Source organism: Biomphalaria glabrata, chromosome 14 (assembly GCF_947242115.1).
Source record: "Biomphalaria glabrata chromosome 14, xgBioGlab47.1, whole genome shotgun sequence".
NCBI classification, from domain to species: Eukaryota; Metazoa; Mollusca; class Gastropoda; family Planorbidae; genus Biomphalaria; species Biomphalaria glabrata.
The window spans coordinates 29820811-29840640 of record NC_074724.1 but is presented as its reverse complement, the minus strand read 5'-3'; the positions used below and the strand labels follow the sequence as shown (position 1 = coordinate 29840640).

At 37.8% G+C, this 19830-nt stretch overlaps 1 protein-coding gene across 1 annotated transcript in view; it reads right to left on the bottom strand.

Moving 5' to 3' along the window:
* LOC106071282 (uncharacterized) overlaps window positions 1–12774 on the bottom strand; it is a 162627-nt gene extending 149853 nt beyond the window's left edge. The window contains exon 1 of the mRNA XM_056010359.1: window positions 12551–12774. The gene's annotated coding sequence lies outside the window, so the exon portion shown is untranslated. The remainder of the gene's footprint in view (window positions 1–12550) is intronic.
* Between the last annotated feature and the right edge of the window lie 7056 nt (window positions 12775–19830).

The following is a 19830-nucleotide window of genomic DNA, read 5'->3' as shown; positions in this document are numbered from 1 at the left end:
GTAAAAGTGTTTCTATGGCCTAAGATTAACGAGAGTATCATGTGGCCAGCACGACGATCAACCCTATTTACTTTCCCCAACTAATGCCAGGTACACATTATGCCACCGCCGTTGGGTAGACTCAGGGGCGTGCTAAAAATCACAATGCTCATAATCCCGTCTCTATCCTAAACAGTCGCGTATTGTTTGTATCCAAACACACACTTATTGTCTATTTTCTAAACACACACTTATTGTCTATTTTCTAAACACACACTTATTGTCTATTTTCTAAACACACTTATTGTCTATTTTCTAAACACACACTTATTGTCTATTTTCTAAACACACAATTATTGTCTATTTTCTAAACAAACACTTATTGTCTATTTTCTAAACACACACTTATTGTCTATTTTCTAAAAACACACTTATTGTCTATTTTCTAAACACACACTTATTGTCTATTTTCTAAACACAGTTATTGACTTGATCCTAGACTGTCGCTTTTCATCTGTATCCCCATTCATACATTATACTTATTTATTGCCTTTTCATACACCCACATTCTGATTCTTCAAAGGAGCTATTCAGGATCACCGCTGAAATGTTAGGGGGAGCAAATAACGAACGTTTGCCGTCATCTATCCCATTATCTGAACTTCCTGATTCCTTCAATAGATTCTTCATTGGGAAGATTGAGCAGATTAGAAATGACATGCCATCCCTCTCATCACAGCTTGACCACTCTCCAATTTTTCAAAATACTCCTTTTTGCGAGTTTCAGCGTGTATCTGAAGATTATGTCAAAAGTACTATTTTGAAGATGCCAAATAAGTCATGTGACCTTGATCCCATTCCAACCTCCTTGCTCCTTGAATGTTTAGATGAGCTTGTACCTACAATTACCAACATTGTGAACTCTTCACTGACTTCAGGCATTGTACCACAGCAATTTAAGCATGCACTTGTCAGGCCCTTATTAAAGAAATCCAGTCTTGACCCGGAATGTCTAAAAAACTATCGCCCGGTTTCAAATCTTCCCTTCCTGTCAAAGCTTCTGGAGCGCATCGTGTTAGTGCAAATTCTTTCTCATCTTGAACAGTACTGTCTCTTGGAAGAATTTCAATCTGCATATAGGAAGTGCCGTAGCACAGAGACAGCAGTGGTCAGGGTACTAAACGACTTACTTCACAATTCCGACAAAGGCCACATATCAATTCTTTCTATGCTGGACTTGTCCGCAGCCTTTGATACGCTAGACCATGAAATTATGAGTACCCCAAGGATCAGTTCTAGGCCCAGTACTGTTCACTATGTACACATATCCACTCAGCGGTGTCATACGGCCAACCGGCATCTTATACCATTTCTTTGCCGATGACTCACAGTTATACGATTCATCAGTACCCTCAGAGGTGTCGCATCTGGCAGAGAAAATCAGTAGTACCGTTGCAAGGGTGAGCGATTGGATGGTTGAAAATAAACTCAAGATGAACGAAGACAAGACAGAAATAATTAAGATTGGCACTAGGAACAATGTCTCAAAAGTTGAAAGCACAGATTCTCTCTTTATCACGAACTGCCATGTTCCTTTTGTCCATGTAGTGCGGAATCTTGGAGTTTTCTTCGACTCAACACTATCTTTCGACCCACACATAAATCAGCTCTGCAAAGGTCTTTATCTGCAGCTGCGCAGATTAGGCCAGATCCGACCATATTTAACAACGGAGTCAACAAAAACGCTAGCTGTGGCATTCATACTCTCCCGCCTTGACTACTGCAACGCCGTGCTAGCAGGTATACCTGATGACAAAATAGCCAAGCTGCAACGTATACAGAACAACGCCGCTCGAATAGTCCTTAAAAAAACTAGACAAGATTCTGCTACTACGCTCTTGCGCACGCTCCATTGGCTTCCCGTGAAAGCGAGAATCGATTACAAGGTCGCCACACTTTGTCATCAGTGTATATATAACAATGAGATGCCCTTGTACCTTAGCGAACTGATTACTCCATATGTCCCCCAGAGAACCCTGCGCTCAATGGACTCAACGCTTTTAGTAGTGCCACGTTTCTCCCTCAAAAGCTACGGTCTGCGTGCTTTTTCAGTTCACGGACCAAAGGTTTGGAACTCACTCCCCATTGATCTCAGACAGACAACATGCTATACCACTTTTAAGAAGAACATTAAGACCTACTTGTTTAAAACTTTTTTAGATTAACTGTTATCTTAGCAGTCGTGTTTATGTTTGTAATGTTGTTACAGCGCCTTGAGCCTACATTTTGTTTGTTAACAGCGCTTTATAAATAAAATTATTATTATTATTATTATTATTAATTATTGCCAAAGTATCGTAAGATAGATTGTGTGCGTGTAGATGAGACTGTGTGTGTGTGTGTGTAGAGTAGTCTCTGTGTGTAGAGGAGACTGTGTGTTTAGAGAAGACTGTGTTTGTAGAGGATACTGTCTGTATGTGTGTAGAGGAGACTGTGTTTAGAGTAGACTGTGTGTGTAGAGGATACTCTGTGTGTGTGTATATATATATATATATATATATATATATATATATATATATATATATATATATATATAGAGAGAGAGAGAGAGAGAGAGAGAGAGAGAGAGAGAGAGAGTAGACTAATTCACTATTTCGCTCAACACACCTAAAGATTCAGGACTGTACTCGAGATGTAGTGTGTTGCCTTTGCCCGTGTGTCCGACTGTGTCATTGCATGGTGGAATTACTTAAAGCGCTGCAATGATAATCGTCTTACATCTTACGCTTGTCCAGGCAGTGGACAGGAGCGACCTATCATAAGAGTGATGGAGGATGGCAGAAAGAAAACAAAAAAAAAAAGAGAAGGGAGGCGGGCAGCATTAACTGAGATAAAAAGTCAGCATCTAACGCCTTCCTTACTCTACCCAGATGTTATTACCATGTCACGTGATTTGTAGTGTTTTGTTTCTACGAATAGTACTTCAAAGGAACAAGAGAAATATAAAAAACAAAAAAAAATTTTAAAGGTCGTATCTAATTGGAAGAACTGCACATTTAAAGACAAACATCTCAATATTGTAAGATTTATTTCCTTTTGCTGAGAAACAAAATGGAATAATTACCACTAATTAAACAATTAAATGGTTAATTTTTTATTGATTCATCTTTTGTTAGGAACAATTAATAATCGTGTAAAGTTTCAACTTGATCCGAGAATGGGAAGTGGGAGAAATAACGTGTTCAAACATTTGTACCAGACAGACAGAGAGAGTTGATATAAGCTTTGCGAAACGATATGAGATTTCACAAAGGTAACCTAGATCCTTTTACAAGTGGTGTACAAGAAAAGTGTCTGTTTAGTGATTGGATTAATTAATCATTCATTGATTCACTTTTAGTCAATGATTTTCTTTCTCTTTTTTTTTTTTTTTAAAGTCAATTTCGATGACCTGCGGACAATTAAGGGACATGTAATAATTCCATTTATTATTTTATTTTTATAGCATTATAATAGGTTTTTGTATGTAGGAATTATTTTCAATTTGTATGACTTCTTAAACTGTTCTCAGGACGGTGGGAGATGTTGATGATTTGGAATGTAAAACTTCTTACAGTACATGCAGGGAACTCGACAGGGAACTCGACAGGAACTCTGCAGGGAACACGGCAGGAACTCTTCATCTAAAATGTGTTGTTGTTGTTTTCTAATCGAACGATTTCTTTGTCTAGAAAACAAAACGCATGACTTCTAAATGGTGTCTTGATTTTCTTGGTGTTGTTCACTTAATGAATCTGTGTGTGTGTGTGATGTTGTTGTATGTGTGTTTGTGTGTGTGTGTTTTTCAATTAAATATTTTTTTATGTAATTAGTGCATGCTGTCATAACGCGTTTTCTAATAGGATCAATAAAGAATTCTTATATTAAGAGCACAGATAGGACTTCTAAATATTGTCGTCTCTTGAAGTATAGAGCACAGATAGGACGTCTAAATATTGTCGTCTCTTGAAGTATAGAGCACAGATAGGACGTCTAAATATTGTCGTCTCTTGAAGTATAGAGCACAGATAGGACGTATAAATATTGTCGTCTCTTGAAGTATAGAGCACAGATAGGACGTCTAAATATTGTCGTCTCATGAAGTATAGAGCACAGATAGGACGTCTAAATATTGTCGTCTCATGAAGTATAGAGCACAGTTAGGACGTCTAAATATTGTCGTCTCTTGAAGTATAGAGCACAGATAGGACGTATAAATATTGTCGTCTCTTGAAGTATAGAGCACAGATAGGACGTCTAAATATTGTCGTCTCATGAAGTATAGAGCACAGATAGGACGTCTAAATATTGTCGTCTCATGAAGTATAGAGCACAGTTAGGACTTCTAAATTTTGTCTTCTGAAATAAAGAACACATATAGAACTGGGCTGCTGTCTGGTCGTGAGGTATGCTCGCTTGACTGTCTCTCGGACTAGTTGATGGTCCCCAGGTTCAAGCCCTTCCCGCTCCCATCCCCCGTCGTCCTGCGGGAGGTTTGGACTAGGAAGTAAATTATCTTCAACTAGTCGAACGGAGGCGTAGCATATGCCACTATTTTGCAGGGCCGGTCTTAAGCCACTGCAACCTATGCGTCAGCAGTGGACCCCGCACTTTCATAGGACCCGCGCTTATTTTAGGTATATAAATTATTTAATTAAACCATTTTGTAACTCATAACAGATTTCCTGTGGCCTCCTGATTTACCAGGAGCTCCTGCAATTTGCTGGAAATATCCTGAAATTGCAAAATATACGAAAAAGTCCTGGAAATATCCTGAAATTATTAAAATCTTTTGAAAACTCATACAAATCTCCTGAAATATATAGACAAAAATTGTAATTTTAAAGTGTCATACAGTATGGAAAACGCCAATCCTACGCGCGATAATACCCGTAATTGTGGAATCTAGTGAAAGAAGCTTCTCGCGCATCAAACTAATGAAGAATTACTTGAGGTCAACAATTCTCAAAGACAGGTTGAAACATTTGGTAATTCTTGCTATTGAGCGAGAGCTATGTAGGAAACAGAATTCTTATGATATACTGTATGACTTCGCTACACGCAAGGCTCATGTAGTAATTCTGTGCGTAGTAAAGAATGAATAAAATGCAAAGACGAAAATATTTTCTAATACAAACTCTTAATTTTCACTTATTATCCGTATCCCTACCCAAACTGGCCCCCGCGAAATCCGTTTCGCATTGGGCCCCACAATGTTTAAGTCCAGCCCAGCTATTTAGTGACGGGTGAATACTACTCCCCCCCCCCCTTTTTTTTTTTCGCCTCTAAAATTACGTGGGGTAGCTCTAGTCCGTCCGACTTGCATAAATAAAAGAGTGATCTTTCCATTAATTGGTGTCCAAACTCTTGAGCCATGAAGCGAATTATATATATATAGATTCTGAAGGAACATCCAAAACATGTAAAACATTTTACAAACAAACAAACATTTACAAATATTGTATTCTTCTGAAATAAAAAGCACATATAGGACTTGTTAATATTGCCTTCTGAAATAAATAGCACAGATAGGACAACTAAGTATTGTCTTCTTTTGAAATGAGGAGCACATATAGGACTTCTTAATTTTGTCCTCTTTTGACATTAAGAGCACAGGACCTCTGAATATTGTCAACGTCTGAAATATAGAAGACCGGACATCAACTAATCAAATATTTAGCCTGGTGTGTACAGGACGTCTACATGGGTGTGAGACATAAGAGGAACCCTGGACTCTGGCGGAACCAGCTTATGGAGGAAATCAAGCAGACCAGGAGTTAATGAAGCGCGAAGTTTAAGTTCTGCATTAGCCAGCATTGAGAGGTACCGGGAGATTTAAGGTGAGTTAGGTCATGATGACGAGAGGTAGAAACATAATGAGGTATCATTGGAGACATGGGGCAAGGTAAGAAATACACCAACAAGAGATATACTGAATGGGAAGTACCTGGACAATGTATTGCGAGTATAGATGGTTGGGACAAAGTCTTAAGTTGCGAGTATAGGTGGTTGGGACAAAGTCTTAAGTTGCGAGCATAGGTGGTTGGGACAAAGTCTTAAGTTGCGAGCATAGGTGGTTGTGACAAAGTCTTAAGTTGCGAGTATAGGTGGTTGGGACAAATTAAGTTTGTACCCAAAATGTAATTTTAGCATTCAAGACTCCCACTTATCATCAGATCGTCTTCTACAAGAGGGCAGATGACGTCAAGCTTATCTGTTTCTAAGTCCGATAGTGTGCAAGGGTGTCATGTGACCAGCACAACGACCGATCTCCTTTACTTCTCCAAAGTATATTGCGTACCCATCACTCAATTTAGAAAGCCTTCAGGAGAGAAGACTTAAAAGTAAAGTAGCAATTATAGGCCTACATAAAACACTGAACCATAATCTTCAAATACAAAAACAAAATCTAATAAAATACTCAGAAAGAAACAAAGATAAAGGCACATTCCTCGTCCCATATGCTTGGACTAATTTGTACAAATACTTTTTCTTCCCTAGTGCTATTAGAACATAGAATGAGTCGCCTAAGCCAGCCAGGAAAACCAGTGACTTTGCAAAATTTAAGTCAATGGTTAAAATGCATGACTAGATGCATGACGCGTAGGACGTAATCATCTTCTTTTTTGAAGTAACATCTGTATTATATAAGATAAGATAAGAGTTGAGTGGACTCTGGTGAGTCCTAGGAATCTGGCAATTCCCAGTCTTTACCTGGATTTGAACTCTAGACCATTCTACTTTACCACTTGGCCACAACGGCCCACGTGAAATAGCTTAGTAAAACATCAAAACATATAATCTCTCCAGACGTTATTTCATAACTGTTGAATTTATTTGTTTTAATACTTGGTTAAAATAAACTTTTTCTTTCTTTCGTTCATTAAAAAGAAAGATATCTACACCTAGAGTGCAGAGTCCCCCTATAAATACTATTTTTGACTCTACGATTTGAGACTCCTTTTTATTTGAATATTTTTTTTTCCCGATCCCAATTCTCGTCCAGCACTATTTGTCCCTAACCCTATACCCCATCATTATACCTAAAGAGATACAACTGATCCCATTTGCATGTAATGTAAACACTCAATGTTCGTGAATTCATTCTGTTCTGTTTTATTCTCTCTGTGGTTTAAGAGCATCAGATTTAGCATTGGGAAATACTTCAAGCTAAGCTCCTACGAGGTATTTGTGTGTGTGTGTGAGTGTGAGTGAGTGAGTGAGTGTGTGAGTGTGTGTGTGTGTGAGTGTGTGTGTGTGTGCATTGTTGGCATTGTTTTTTGTGTCTATTTCCATGTGATTACATTTCAAGCATGTTGTCCAACATGGATTTGTCTCCGCTTGCATTGATGATTATTTGCTGCTTTTTTTTCCCCTCGGATATCACATGTCCACTAATTAAGTGAGGTACAGACTACAACTGCTTAAGTCTTATAGATAAGTAGTATGCTGTATTGTTTTGGGAAAGGGGGGGTGGCTGAGTGGTAAAGCGCTTGGCTTTCGTAACGAAGGTCTCAAGTTCGGATCCCGGTAAAGACTTGGGTTTCGAACTTCGTGATGTCTATGAGTCCTCCCAACTCTACTGGGTACGCGACATACTTTGGGGGAAAGGAAATGGGTTGCTCTATTAGCTGACCACTTAAAAACCTTATTAGCCGTAGAAACAATGAGCTATACATCATTAACTCCCCCCCCCCCAATAGATCGAGATCGCAAGGCCTGGAAGCGTTATTTTGCTTTTATTGTCACTACTCTGTAAGTCTGTAAGTGGTAGTAGTTCCCTTTCAGACATTGTGGTCTAAAGGGCAGATGATGTAAAGGTCTCCTGTTTCTATGGAACACGGTTAACAAGGGTGTCACGTGGCCAGCACAACAACCAAGCGGCTTTACTCGAAATTTAAAATCCCAGTCTTCACTAGGATTCGAACCCGTAACCCCCGGTTCGGAAGCCAAGTGCTTTACCGCTCATCCAGCGCGCCTCCAACTACGTTATGTGGATTACGTCCTACGCCACATGCATCTAGTCATGCATGTTAACCAATGACTTAAATTCTGCCAAGAAATTGGTTTTCATGACTGACTCAGGCAACCCATTCAATGCTCTAATAGCACTAGGGAAAATAGTGCTTTTGTACTAATTTATCTTAGTATATGGAACGAGGAATGTGCCGATATCTTTGTGTCTTGTGATTTAATTATAGAGCGTTACATCTATTTGGTCTAATCGTGACAGAATCATGAAGAAATAAAATAACTGTGAACATTTTAATGTGCAACATGTTTTATGATAGTAAAGTCTTAAATTCTATTTATATGCTATATATATAAATCTGCTCCCATACTGAAGTAGGCCTATATGGTGCTCACATCGTGGCGTCCGATTACTTGATTCTTGACTCTTGAATGATTTAGACTCTAGTAGATTTAGAACTAGTCTAAATAATTATTATCAACTCACAGTCTGGATTGCGGTTCGAACACACATACATATTAATGATATAGCTTGAAAAGACTTCTAGAGCTTGAAAATTTAATTTAATCCATAAAATGAAGGGGCGCAGTCCATATGTCAACAGTCCTAATAAGTTCACGTCTTGCTACGCCATAAGAGTAAGAGTTCGTTAACTAACCGTCGTGATATCCCATCATTCTACTTCCGTCCAAATAAAGTTCTATTTAAAGTCGCGTCGCTCAAAAGGAAATCCCCGATGAAAGTAAACCTATAACAACAAGAAGGTAGAGAGCCACATGTAATGTAACCTGTGTTAGTGGCAAAATAGTGAACCCTGTAGGAACGAAAGACCGCAACAGTAAACCTTGTATGTTAGTGGAAGGCAGTGGCGGCGACAGTGAACCCCGCTGAAAGCAAACTTCCCCTTTCAGACCTTGCCATCTATTGGACAGATGATGTTAAGGTCATCTGTTTCTGTGGCCAACAGTTAACGAGCAGGGTATCATGTGGACAGCACAACGACCAACCGCCTTTACTTTTCCCAACTAAAGTCAGGTACCCAGTAGAGTTGCGTGGACTCAGTGGCGCCCTAAAATTCCCGAAATTCAAAATGCCAGTCTTTACAGAGATTCTAACAAAAGATCCCTCGTTTAGAAGCCAAGCGCTTAACCACTCAGCCATCGCGCCCCCAAACCTCGCAGGCTAGAGATAAGTGAGGCAACATAAATAATAATAATGTAATAATTTCTCATCAATTGTCAAGAAAATAAACACCAACTCATCTCTTCACCTTGATCCTGAGTGTTTGCCCTACATGCGTTACAATATCATTTAATCATTCAGTACAGATTAAGTCCATCACAGCAATGATCACAGAAGATGTCATTTAAATTTTAAAGATGAAATGAAAAGAAGAACAAGAAAATATAATAAAAATACTTTTTTAAAAAACAAAGCCTATATTAATTATTGTTATATCAATTAGTTTGGGTCAGTCTTGTACTTAAATTTGTATTAGATCTAGACTAACACGATTCTTGACTCAAGCCTTCTCGGGCTTCTTAAGCCAACACGGTAACCACTCTGCTAGTGGAGAGCTTATGAACATGGAAGACTGTATCTATTGTTATCTATTGTTATCTATAGTTTCTATTGTCTCGTCCTATTAGGTTTGTGTTCACTACGACTCAGACGATGACATATAAAGGGTATTAATTTAGATTATACCACCACTTCAGTCAATTACACTTTCTTTCCTTTATTCGAGATAACAAACAAAATAATTTATTACACATAGTTTATTAGCTAATTGATTTATTTCTTTTATTGATTCTTGTGTTGTCAGGTAAAAGAAATAACTGTGCAAAATTTCAGCTTGATCTGAGATTGGATGTGGGAGAAATAACCTGTACAAACTTTTTACCAGACAGACAGACAGAAAGAGTAAGTTGATATAAAGTTTGTAATATAAATGGAAAAGCGGAGAGGAGAGAGGAATCTATAGAAAATAAAGCTAGACAGAGGAAGGATAGTTTCAAACTCTGATGCACAATTAGTTTTGTTGTTTTCAAGACTTCCATTGTCAATGTTTTTTTATACAGAAAGTAAGGGCACGTGACATACGCTGACCTTATCACCTTGGCCCATTGTGGCTCTATTTAAAAACCCCCATCTCTGAATGATCTTCTGTGTTTGCGCTTGTTAGTTTCTAATTAAACATTATTTTAAAACAGATGCTACCTTACTCCCCCCCCCCCGCCTTTTCTCGGGAGTATCTTTAGTTTGAATTTGATCTGTTTGAAAATATTCCCCCCTGTAGAGATTTTTTTTTTTTTTTTACCCCCTTTGTCTTATAATCAAAACAAAACAAAATCAAGCGAAATGAATTTTAAAGGGAAGAACTCCGTTCTTAAAACTATATCTACTAATAATCTTCAAGCTATTTCCCTTATTCGATGTCAAACAAAATAATTAATTACCAATAATTGATTGACTAATTGGGTTTTTTTGTTTATTGATTCATGTTTTGTTAAATACAATAAATAATTGTTCAAAGAAACAACTTGATCGGAGAATGTGAATGAGGGACAAATTACGTTAACAAATATTTAAGGGGACTAAACCCAACACATTTAGCCATATCTGTGAATACTGAAATATTCCCTAGTTGCTATTAAGCCAAAAAAAAAATTGCCAGTTATTATCTGTCTAATTGGTTAGTTTTTGAAAATTGATTCATGTCTTGTCTATGCTAATGAATAATGGCGCGAAGTTTCAGCTTTATCCGAGAATGGGAAATGGTAGAAATAACGAGTACACACTTTTTACCAGACAGAGTGAGTTGAAATAAGCTATGTAAAAAAGACTTAGAAATTTATTTGTTTTTTTTTTCTTTTTTTTTTATCAATAAGCAGCTTTAACTGAATGAGAAACAGTAAATCACCAATAACCATTCTCATTAAATAACAATTTTTTAGATTTGTTGAGACATTTATTTAGTTTTGAAAATTATTGATAATTACGAAGCTTATATGAAGTCGCTATGTTTGTCTGTCTGTCTAGGTCTAATCTTTTATACGTTTTTTTCTCTCACTTCCCATTCTCGTAGCAAGATGAAATGTGCATACAGTTATTCATAGTCCCCATGAGTCAATCAAAAAAATGAACCAATTTGTTTATCAATTAGTGGTAAGTATATATAAGAGATAACACTGCATCATCCTGAGATATCATGGTGATTGTGCGGTGCTTTCCCCTATATACACTTTGTTTTTTTTTGTTTTTTTTATTAATTTTTTTTTTTGCCTTTTTCAATAAACATTTCAGCAGACGAGCAGAGCAGACGAGAGGAAGTTATGTACCAGATAATTTAAAGTCACACCTGTACACGTCTGCATTCTTTTTTTTTTTATTAACCTTGAAGTCAGGGTCAAATCCAGGGGCGTAGCTTGGAATTTTCTACCATTTGGGGGGGGGGCCTGGGGCTGGGGGCTCGACCTCTTTGAGGGCCCCTGCATTTTGCGTAATATTAAATTTTTAATGTAAAAGGATCACATTGGGGGATCCCCTCAAGTGGGGGCCCGAAGGGATTTTCAAATTTCCTCCCCCCTTCCCCCACCGTTCCTACGCCATTGGTCATATTTAAAGTTATTGGCTTGGGGGAAAATTGTTGCTTCAAAGTTTTATAGCATTACTTGTTTAGTACTGTTGGTTTATATATTTTTTTTTTAAAGTTGTGTTTTTGTAATAACATCTAGCATAACTTGCGCACAGTCAAGTGGTTATTAGAAATGTTATCTAATAGTGTATTTCTTCAATTATTGTTTAGATATTGTGCTATTATAAACAACGAAGTAAGTTAATTTCATTTTATTACCGAGATTATATCAAGTCACTCCGTCTGTCTGTCTGTCCGGTAAATATCCTGTACATGTTATTTTTCCCACTTTATTATCTCGGATAAGGTTGAAACTGTGCGCAGTTATTCTTTTTCGATGTCAACACTTGAAAACAAAATAATTTAAAAAATTAACCAATTAGTTAATCGATTAATCGAAATTAATTCTGTTTTGTATGGAAAATGTATTAAATTGGTGGTGGGTGAGGCGTAACGATAATGACGCACTGTGGCACCTCAACGTCAAGAGAGTTAGGTAGTTCACTAATACAGCATTAGACTAGCTACTCCTTTTCTTTTTATATAAGTTTGTTTAATTAAATTTAACTTAATTTTTTTTTTTATATATACCATTAGCTTAGTAACTATTCATATTGTATTACATTTTTATACAGCATTAGACTAGTTACTCTTTTTTATAACAAATAAGTTTGTTTAATGAAATCTAACTTGTTTTTATATATGTTTTTTTGTTGTATTTTTCGTTTATATGCATATAGGAATTATCAATTGTGGAGAAAAATCATATCAAATAAGAGAATTGTTTATTTTATTTAAAGACTTTCCGTATTATGCATTTTTTTTTTTTTTTTGTAATTAAAAAAAAAAAACAGAAATGACTTTTACATAAGTATAGAACATGTACATTGAGTAAAAAAAATAATTTTCTTTCTTTTACTTACCAAAATATTTTGATGGATGTCCTAATGAATAAAAATAAATCTCTCACTCTTTATGGCGATTCTCTCGGCACAAAGGGACACAATCCAGAAAGTCTTGGCAAATATTTCCAATTTTTTTTATTTTTTTTTTTCGGTCCCCCTCAAGTGTTTTAGATGCACATTCCGAACCACATGGAACCAGATTGAGTTTAAGATAACTCTTGATACGGGGTTTGTACAAAGAGTTAATCGCGAACGTTTAATTTAATTTTTTTTTCCCTATAAATATGTACTTCTAATTTCTCTGGTTAATGAATCTCTTGAGAAGTAGAATTTCAGCACTATCCCACAATACAGAAAAGAATAAGAATCGAAATAAAAACAACTTTTGGCCATCAGAAGCCCAAAGAGTTTGTTAACATGTATTATATCACGTACATTCAGTTTGACGCTTCTGTCCACTTCAAAATTAATATCAAGTCAAGCCTCTATCCTTCACATCTCTGCTGGTGTTCGCGCGGACAGGTCGCCGTGACGTCAGACCCCATCGGCAAATGTTTTGACGACCGCTGCAGGAACAACACGGAAAGAAAAAAAAAACTAAAATAAAAGCCACCAGTCCCTCAAACCGGATGTCCAAAAAAAAAATCGCAAAGTACGCTGGGAAGGAAGCGAGGAGTGGACGCGATACTGCAATCGGCCGGGGACACTCGACGCGCGCGCTTGACGATTTAACACTGAAAAGAATTTTTTAAAAAAGCACTTCTTTATTTCTATGTGGATTTTTTTTTCGTCTGTGCGTGTTTGTGTGGGGTGGGGTGAGAGGTGAGGCACACTGGAGAGAGATAGAGACGCTAAAAGAATAAATGTCCTTAGAAAGATTGAGAGTAAAAGGGAGGGCACTAGATTTGCTTAATTGATGGAGTTCTCTTTTGACGCCTCGAAACAATTTTATTTCGACTTTTCTACATTTTTCAATTCCGTAAACAGCAGATAGGAGAAAGCCAATCGAATATTTTTATCTCTACATAGTCAATAAATATTAATTAGCAGATGGACTTTGTAAAATGTCTGGACGCGAAAACGTAGGCACGCAGGCACCCATGCTACACGTCAGCACAGTTCACGGACACATGCACAGCTTGTGCAAACATACACGCACTAACATTTACATATAGATACTCAATATGTTGATAAATGAAAATAAACCATCTTACACAAAGAGAACGGTGGTTAGGTCAAATAGGGTACTGTGCTAATTTAGTCAAGAAAAGTTGTAAACTGTTTTACATACTTTGGAGGCACGGTGTCTGAGTGGTAAAGCGCTTGGCTTCTGAACCGAGGGGTCCCGGGTTCGAATTATGGTGAAGACTGGGATTTTTTAATTTGGGATCTTTAGGGCGCCTCTGAGTCCACCCAACTTTAATGGGTACCTGACATTAGTTGGGAAAAGTAAAGGCGGTTGGTCGTTGTGTTGGCCACATGACACCCTGCTCGTTAACCGTTGGCCACAGAAACAGATTACCTAAATTTAAAGATAATTCATCGTCAATCCAGAGCGCATACCACAGCACCAGGCAGCTATCCATTGAACAAGCAGAATCGTGTAATTAACACAATTGTTTATTATATTTTGCTTGTTGAAATATTGACGCTGTGTGAGGATTAATTTTAACAGGTCAGTGAAAGCCAATATAAGATAATAAGTCAAGCAATTTTTTTTTTTACTTTAGGGAACCCAAGTGCTGACAGGAGGTTACCACCAAAGCATATGGCTTCTGATCTAAAGAATATCCTTATCTAAATAAATAAAGTGCTGTTAATTTTCATTTAACAACTAAAACAAGAAAAATATTTGTATATATGATTCTCTATGTCGCCCAACCATGCGGGACACCACGCACGCACGCCGACTCTCTAACCCGCGATGAAAAGTCATGGAAAGATAACTCTTTTATTTCTGCAAGTCGGACTAGAGTTACCCCACGTAGCTTTCGCGGCGACAGAGAGCGCGGCTCAGAAAAAAAAAAGGGGGGGGGAGAAAAAGTAGTCTTCTCTGTATATATATTTCTCTACGTCACCTAACCATGCGGGAAACTACGCACGCAAGCCGAATCTCTAACACTTCTCCCGCCCTCTCCCGCCTGCACCCGCGCCTTCCTCTCTCTCCAAGCATGCGCATACAGTAAAGATAGACATATTCTATGAAACAATATTGTATTTGCAGTTGTAGAAGACTGTATCCTTCAGTTGTCTTCGTAACAGAGTTTTCACACTTTCTTCTTTGTTTCGTACAAATTGTTGTTTTGTCAAATCAAACTTTTTAACTCACCATGATAGATGATGTTAGGAATGTCGACAAAAGCTGGGTACAGGAGAGATAATAAGATAACTATACTCGGAATAGTTCTCAGTCTCTTTTCGCACTTCAATAAATCAAGAGTGTCACTTCTAGACATCCGATGATCTGTAATTCTTAGACTGATGAAAGGGAGATAACAAAAAAAAATAGAGGAAAAATCATTAATCACTTAGTAGACTAAAACAAGTGTGAGGTCATTCAGATTATCACCACTTGTGGTGAAAGATTATCAGTTGCGAGGGTTCCGTGGGTGCAAATAATTTCTTCGTATTACTCCTCCAACAAGAAGAAAAACAGTGAAACATCCTTTTTTTTTTAAGATAATACCTCCATTATGTAACTGAAAATATAATAAAATATAAATAATTATTTAAAAAGATTATATAAGTCTTACTAGGTATTGAACCCGGCCTTTTGACAATCAGCTACTTGAACAAACGATGTTAACCATTCGGCCAGCGGCTAAATTGTCAAATTATTTATTGGTACTATCATTATATGGACTATTTTTAGAAAAATCGTTAGATATATATTTTTTGAGATCAGCGTCCATGAAATTTTTTTTTTTTAGAGGTAATGTATTTTCTTATATGTTTGTATGACTTTTCCCAATTTTGCTAGTATAAAAAGAAGATAACTATCTTTGTGACCATTACTGTCAGGATTAATGTTATAGTCAAACAAAGCATTAGGATTTATTAAAAGAAATTTCTATAAATCAAATAAGAACATAAAACTAAAATGTTATTTAACCTTGGTTAGGCCAATAATAGAATATGCATCCTCTGTTTGGGACCCCTCAACTCAAGAAAACATTAAGAAACTAGAACAGACACAAAATAGAGCAGTGAGATTCATAACAAACGAATATTCACATTTGACTAGAGTAACACCTTTAGTAAAATCAATAAATTTAGAAAGCCTTCAGGACAGAAGGCTCAAAAGTAAAGTAGCAATCATACATAAAACACTGAACCATAATCTTCAAATACAAAATCAAAATTTAATAAAATACTCTGAAAGACACAAAGATAAAGGCATATTCCTCGTCCCATATGATAGGACAAATTTGTACAAATACTCCTTCTTCCCTAGTGCTATTAGAGCATGGAATGGGTTGCCTGAGCTAGCCAGGAAAACCAGTGACTTGGCAGAATTTAAGTCATTGGTTAATTTGCATGACTAAATGCATGACGCGTAGGACGTAATCATCTTCTTTTTTGAAGTAACGTCTGTATTATATAAGATAAGATTGTCTCCCATGCTCTTGTGTTCTGGTTCAATCTTTTTTTTATTTATTTTTTTTTTGGGGGGGGGGGTGTAGGACGAGGTTGTGTGTTAAGTATCTATCCTAAGGTTTCCGTGTTACCTTGAGGGGCTCAGTAATCAAAACGAATCTCAGTGGAACTCTGTCGTCTGACGCGAACATACGTCATTTTTCTATGGGTCTCTAGCTGCACCTGGGTAGATTAGGTCACATGCGACCATATTTGACTTTTTTTTTTTTTTGTTGTTGGCTGTCTTCATTCGTAGAACGACTATGGTTCATCCCAAACACTTTTTCATGTAACTGTGGAGAGGCGCAAGTCCACATATATCGCAGGTTAAGGTGGCTTTCGCTTTGGTGGTAGAGGGAGCCGGTCACTTTCCTTATGGCACGCTGTTCTTCCAGAGCTGAGGCCCATGTTTTCTCGCTGTTCATAGCTTTCTTGGTCACCGTCTCTTTCCACATAGTGCGGTCTAGGGTTATGTCTTCCCAATGGTCAGTATTAATGTTCATTGTTTTTAGGTATCGTTTTATTAAATACATCGTTTTATTACATGGGGGCGACCAGTATTTCTTGAGCCTGACGCGAGTTGCCCGTAGAGTTTTGGGATGCGATTGTCCTCCATCTGGCGAACATGTCCAAGCCAGCCAGCAGTCATATTTGACTACATAGTCGACAAGAAGCTATGTGTAGCATTCATACTCTCCCGCCTTGACTACTGCAAAGATATCCTGGTAAATTGTTAAGCCACTGTAAGGATTTTCAGCTTTATGAGAAGATGAGTGCGGGTGAATTTCGCCTGCTTTGTATTAAGAGTTTGTATGAGACAAACACTGTAGAAGACTGGTACAGACAAAGGAACTCAGCTTTAACTCTAAATTGTAACTTAAATTCGGAATGGGCCGCAGTCGAGGTTCTGTCGCTTAACGATGCTGTCGCCTAGAGTTCCAACCATAGTCTACTGATTCTAAAACGTAAACACACTCCTAAATTCATGAGGTCACTAAAATGTGCATAGTAAAAGTAAAATTTCCCCTTTCAGACCTTGCGATCTATGGGGCAGATGATCTTAAGGTCTTCTGTTTCTATGGCCAACGGTTAGCAAGCAGGGTGTTATGTGGCCAGCACATCGACCAACCGCCTTTACTTTCACCAACTAAAGTCAGGTACCCATTAGAGAAAAATCCTGAAATTCAAAATCCCCCAGCCTTCACAGAGATTCGAACCCAGGACCCCAGGTTCGGAAGCCGAGCGCTTAACCACTCAGCCACCACGCCCTCAACTACACTAAGCTCAATAAGTATATTACAATAGTCATGACAGAGACACCAAGCTGCAGCGAATTCAGAACAGCGCTGGACGGATAGTTCTACGCAAATAAAGAAGAGATTATGCTTATGTTCTTCTGCATACATAGACTGGCTTTGAGTGCAATGTGGACACACTTTGTCATCAGTCCATCTCTTAGGATAAAACGCCCTCCTAAGTAATAATTGCATGTGCCGTGGCTAGGTTGTTTAAGAATGAGAATCACAGTATTGAGAGCTTTCATTAACAATTTGATAGATGCATTCTCAGGCAGAAACTGGATTCTCACTTTTTTTTTTTCAAGTGGCTTCACAGTTCTAGCTGTGACCTACATATTTTGCCTCAAACAACACTGAAATGAAGTTTGTTAAGGATTGGAGACATTGCTAGGACTCCGTGAAACCAGACAGCTTAAAAGGAATTATCGCCCCACCCCCTTTCCCGAATTCAGTCTTAAGTTCCTTTACGATCGAGACAAATCTTGGCTTGAGTTGCGAACCTCATTTGGAATTTCTTTAAATATTTTTTTTTTCCTTGGTGACAGTGGAGAAGGCTATAATTTTATTTAGAAAATATTATCTATTCGAGCATCATACCTATAAAGCAGAGGTTCCCAAACTATTTTTGGCTCGTAGATCCCTTGAAAGTCTTCGTGGAATTCTATATAGACCACTTTGGGAATCACTTCTATAAAGTAAAATCTGTACATAATGTAATCGCTGTACAAAGAAAAATTCAATAAGCTTATAAATTAATATAATACATAATTTATCAATGATAATGTTGGCACTTTGACCTATTGGTACAAAATTGTATATCAATGAAATATAACATTTCGTTCCTTGAGGACAAATAGTGCTGAGCGCCGAGCTAATTACTCCCGTTTTGGGGGTTCGAGGTGCCACTGACTGTAATATCTATGTTGACTAGTTTAAAAATTCTATGACATCATGATTAAAAAATACGCTTGCTCCAATGGTTCCACAAACTTTCTTTGCTATCTTAACGCCGCATAAGGCCCTAAGGGGTTGGCCTCGCGAGGGCGCCGCGATCACTGTGGCCTCAAGTCAATGACTCGGAGAGATGATCGAAACATATTACTTTTTAATGCCCCGATGAGCGCCCGAGTGTAAGGAGCCCGTGCGAGCACGCGGGCGGAGTCTCCGAGAAAAAAACACTCACCTTTGACCTCATAACGTTCACAGCAAAAGATCACATGACGTCATCTGCCATCGCCTGTCAACAAAATGCGCACGCACGAAACCAACCCCCCGCCCCCACCCGATCGTTCTCCCAGCTCCCTATACCCGTAATATTTTTCAAATTGTTTACATTTTCTTCTCACATCTTAGTTTTCAAATGTTTACTTTTCATTAATAACACCAGGCCGGTCAGTGGAGTCAAAGTCGGTATGTAAAGATCCAAGCTGGTACTCGTTTTGGTCAATGATAATAATAAATAATAAAAATAATGATAATAATAATAAATATTAAAATCTAAGCTTAAAGGTTGGGCTACTATGAAAGCTATCTCTGTGGCATTTTACATCTCGAGAGACGATCTTTTCCCTTTGCAACTTCTTGTGTGACTAAAGAGGTCAATCCTTGATACACAGCTGCGATCGCAGGTTGGGCATATATAATCTATCTACCCTGTAGATATATCCAACGAAGGGACAATGACAACTGGTCTCATGGACACATTCGAAGCCCTAAGCATTTCTGCAGACCTGCCACATCATCAGAAAATTTCTCAGTGGACACTGTTAACGGGACTACATTGAATTGTGTTTCTCTCTAACGAAGCTCGATTCCGGCAGTGCCAGAGAATGAAAATTAATTCATTTCGATAATAATAATAACAATAATAAGTGTGGCATCATAAGCGCTAAAAGGGGCAAAGCAGCCAACACTAACATTGCATTTGAAGGCATCGAGGAATTGAACTCTGCCTCTCTTTATAAATATCTTGGAATAAACCAGAATGCCAAGATAAACCATAAGAAATTAAAAGAGGACTTTCTTGGTAAATATAAGCAAAGAATACATAAAATCCTGAACACTAAATTGTCTGACAGTAACCTCATCACTGCAATAAACAGCTGGGCCGTCCCAGTGCTCCTTTACATATATAGTATCATCAAATGGACTGACACCGACCTACATGACATTGACAGACTAGAAAATTACTAACCAAATTTCGATGCTTACACCCCAAGTCCTCCACCATAAGCCTATACCTGCCCAGGAAGGATGGAAGTCGTGGATTACAGAACATCTTCAAATTGTGTAAGATGCAAGTTTTAAAGTTACGATCAAAACTGCTCGCCTCCAGCAATGAACTAGTTTCCTTCCTACGCAAAT